General features: G+C 34.4%; 1 long non-coding RNA gene across 1 annotated transcript; it reads left to right on the top strand.

Annotated features, from left to right (window-relative positions):
• Nucleotides 1-1,702: 1,702 nt before the first annotated feature.
• LOC145116656 (uncharacterized) lies at nucleotides 1,703-3,288 on the top strand. Its single transcript, XR_013712242.1, has 3 exons — nucleotides 1,703-2,121; nucleotides 2,483-2,553; nucleotides 3,098-3,288. It is a non-coding gene; the product is annotated as an uncharacterized LOC145116656 (long non-coding RNA).
• Nucleotides 3,289-4,553: the final 1,265 nt, after the last annotated feature.

The following is a 4,553-nucleotide window of genomic DNA, read 5'->3' as shown; positions in this document are numbered from 1 at the left end:
GTTTAGTTCCCTTCGGTGTCCACCACTCTGGGTAACCAACAAGTTCAAAACAACCCTCCATTGTGTGTCCGGACTTCTGACAGTGTGTACACCAGCGGTCACGTTTTTTCTTTTGCTGTTCGATGACTGAGACTTTCCCTTCCCAAAAGCTTTATTGTTGGGTTTTCCTGAAACTTGAAAAGCTGCTGTGTCGTTCCCGGAAGAATGGGCCATCGCAACCTGTCATTGTTGTTCATCTTGACTTACCAGGTGGTAAGTCAAGAAGTCATACAGTCTCTCTTTCTCAATATTTGTGTTTTGACCACATTGTATTCCTCCTTTAAACCCATCAAGAAGTCATACAGTCTCTCTTTCTCACGTATCTTCAAAAACTCATTTGCAACATCACAGGAACATCCATTGCATGTGCAAGTCGATGTGGGGCTTATAGATTGAACTTCATCCCATATACTTCTTAATTTCGTGTAGTAGGCAGAAACAATCAGATCATCTTGACGTATTGTTGTGACCTTTCTTCTAAGTTCATAAGCTCATGGTGCGTTTTCTTTTCCAAATCTTTCTGCAAGATCCATCCATATGTCACGGGCTGTTATGGCATATTTGACACTATCTTTGATCTCCTTTTCCATTGCATGGATTAACCATCCTCTCACCATAGCGTTACACCTTTTCCAGTTCATCAGGTCTGCTGAGTCTTCTTTAGGCATGGGCAGGGTTCCATCGACGAAGCCAATTTTGTTCTTGGCAAGCAGCGCATTAGTCATCTCACATTGCCAATCGCTATAATTTCTGTCCCGAAGCAAACTCTCCCCATCGAAATTCTATCCAGGGTGATCATCCATGGTGAGAAAGTATGGTGATGAGATATCCATCACCGTCTTCTCACTTGAGGAACTGAGTTTTTCTCCACCTCCGGTCATCGAATCTGATCAGATCTTCCAAAACTGCATTGATACCATGATAAATTTGACAGAAAATTGTAATCTATGTTTTCTTATTCATATCACGAAAGCAAACATCCCAAAAGTATTTATACTCAACAAAAGAAAACCTAGATAAGCTAGGAAATGATAAATATGACAGGTAATAAAACAAGATAACTAATGGAGCAAAGATAATGACTAATAGAGAAAAGATAATGACGTCAACAACTAATTTCTCACGAGCACCAACATTGATGATCTATTTATTAATTTCTCAACTCTTAATTATGCATATCACACTTTTTCATGATAAAACAAGAGACGGAAATCAAGTCAAGGGACTTTGACTTGCAGGGGTATCTTTGTGATTTCGTTTTCTAATGCTTCAGTTGTTAAATTAGAGCGTAATTATGATAGAATTCCACTATTACGTTCTTGTATTTGGTTATAGATATGACATAAAAGTTTGAATTGTCGAATGAACAAGATGTTTTTGAGAAACAAATTGTCATTAGTTTAATATTATCCATTAAATGGATTTAAATGAGCAATAGATTTGGCGAACATACCCTATTTTTGACGTTTACAAGTTTTCATACAATTACCATCAAACACTGTTACCATCTTGCATACTTTATATATACACAAGGTAACCTACACATGACAACTAACAAAATGTCTAACTAACAAAACGATAATTAACGAACTTGACTACCATCTTGCGTACTTTATAAATATATCCCACCACTTTATTTTAAAAGGTGAATGAAAGGAGAGAAATATTTAATTATAATGCTAATTAATAAAAAAAGGGTTTTAACCTTGTAGAAGGAAAACGATCGCCGATCGATCGGGGAAGGGGAAACACACTCTTGTGTGTGTTCGATCGAAAATCAGAGAAAGGGAGAAAAACATCGAGATTCAAAGAGAAGAAACAAAGCTCATTGTGTGTATGTGTGTTCTAGTTCGATTGAAACAAAAAAACAGAAACAAGAGGACGAGAGATCCTGAGGTTGGAGGGGAAAATGGAAGCAACAATGCTGCAATCAAGATGAAGGGGAGCTGAAGCAGCGACGACTGCCACTGGTGGCCGAAGGCGGCATCCAACGCCTGAACTACGCCAGAATTGACCACTGTGGCAGTAACCTAGGATGGACAAATTCAAATGATCCCATGTTTTGTAATTAAACCAATTGAGGTAATTTCATACCCTAGAAGTTTTATGAACGAAATAGGGTTTGTTGTAAATTGGATTTTGTGATAATTTGATCATGTCTATGAGGTTATTGCTAGTAATGACCCTGATTAGTTCCTTCCATTGCATAACAGCGCAGTGTTATTCACTAATTTTGCAATGCAAATAGACAAATAGTCTTCATTCGATCTATAAATCCGTTCATCCTTAAACTATACATGATGTACTACTGTGTTTGTGTTTGGCATACAATGAGTATATAATAATCAATCATGTACAAATTACAATCCCTTCAACATTAAGTGGAGGTTAGTTTATATACAATCTTTCTATTTTTAACTACAAAACTTATTTTTTGCTGCAGATGTTATGAATGGGACTAGCTGCTGTGCACCCTTGTATCATATCAACATAGACAACATATTTTCTGCAGAGGTAATACTTATGGAGTCCTTTTGCCTATTTATATGCAATTTCACATGCTATGATACATATATAATTCCCCTTGGTTTTTACCTACAAGTGAAAATTTTGTAACAGTTATCAATGTTTCCTTGTTACTGTTAGTCAAAAATGTCAAAATACATATTAAATGAAACCAATGAACATCTGTCATGATTTCCCTCAACCAAGGACATGCTCGATAACAACATGGGAATAAGTTAGCATTAAAAATTGGACCACTTTGCAATGTAGTATTTATTTACTATTGTGGGACTACAAATTGAAGCCATTGTTGCTTCAATTGGGTTGCTATACTGTTCATTCATGGTAGCATAAATTAGGCATATAAAAGAAGCCATTAATGTGGTGAACTTGAGGTGGGCCTTCACTTGTATCAACAAGGGTGACATTGTTGTTGTGGGAATTCAGTTATATCCGTAAATAATGAATTAACTTGGGTTTTAACTTTTAACTTTAGAGATTTGTTGATTTGAATTGTTTTGGTTTTCATGCAACTTCTTTGCTTATGCACCAGTTCAAAATGGAGTTATGGAGTTAAGTTAAAGTGAAGAAGATTGATGGGTTAATTAAGAATTGAATTATTGATAAGTATAGGGTTAGAAATGAGGATTTGAGGATGATATTATGCATATATTTATTATATAGTTGTACTAAATTAATTTGACTTGACATATGTGTTAACAAAAATACATTTGTTATGTCTCCCTACCTATAAAATAAAAGAAAGGTATAGAAAAACACTTGGATATTAAGAATACTTTTTTTGAATATTATGTTTGGAATAGTACATGTCAATTTTGTGTCTCTTGATTAAATTCTGTACCCTTGTATATTTTCAACAAACTATTGGTTTTTGGATTGATGTTTATGAGACCTAATCCACAACAAAAGTATCAAAATGATATAAATTTGATTTTAAAACCCACTATTTCAGAAACTCATCCATTTTCACATACAATATGAATAAAATGCCGTTGCTGTTGCTGTGTACAACTTTACCTAAAACCCTACAATATTAGTAGAAAATACATAAAAAGGAGATGTTGAGAACGTAGCAAAAAAATTTGAACTTTTGCTAATCGTTTTTTATCCGTGAAACATATAATTTGTCAAAACTATTCCATTTTCACATACGATATAAAAAAATTGCTTACCGTGTACACATTTAATCAAAGATGTCATTTTTTTGGAAAAAGCAAAAGATTACAGTGACTGTAGAAACTATGTAAAGATTTAAAATGGAAATTCCACAAAATGATTCTAGATTTGCGAAGTTCTTTTCTAATCGTATTTTCGCCATGAGTATCCATATGGAAAGGTTTCGAATGAAATTTGTGATAATGGTTGAGAAAAAAAAAAGCTAAAAATTGACACTTATTTGTAAATGTATGGTCATTTCTCTCTTTTATCTAAAACTATGGTTACTTGGAAATATATATTTTTCAAGTACATAATAGCTCTTAATTTATTGTACAAGTATGAGTATGACATTAAGGCTATATGGAATAGAAGACAACACCATTCTCGTAGAGGTGTGCCTCATCACCCAAAAAATCAAGTCAATTGCTTCTTACTAGGTGTCTAGATATAGGAAAGGATGTTCAGTGGTCAAGTTGTTAGTGAGTTAGAGAGAAAAAGAGAAAGCAGGGGTAACAAAAAGAGAGATCGAGAGAAAGTTTTTCTCTCTCATTTGTAAAGGATTGTAGCCACAGTCACAAGAGGTCACACTTACGCCTTGTGTTGGAATGCATGTCACACGTTGCCAAGTCACGTAACGCATAAGTTGGAGATGCATTATGAATAGCCTTACTTTAGTTTTCAAATTATCCTCGCATGTTATATGTAAATTCTTAAGGCTTTTCCAACCCATACAATTCTCATACCACTTCACTTAACTATTTTATATTTATAAAATTTGCCATTTAAATCCCTTCAACACATAGATGATACAACCCTCATGCTACTTAATA

This window comes from Lactuca virosa, chromosome 5 (assembly GCF_052849685.1).
Source record: "Lactuca virosa cultivar CGN04683 chromosome 5, Lactuca_virosa_CGN04683_v6, whole genome shotgun sequence".
In the NCBI taxonomy this organism is placed as follows: domain Eukaryota; kingdom Viridiplantae; phylum Streptophyta; class Magnoliopsida; order Asterales; family Asteraceae; genus Lactuca; species Lactuca virosa.
Note: the sequence above shows the minus strand (reverse complement) of the source record. Positions and strands in the feature narration are given on the sequence as shown.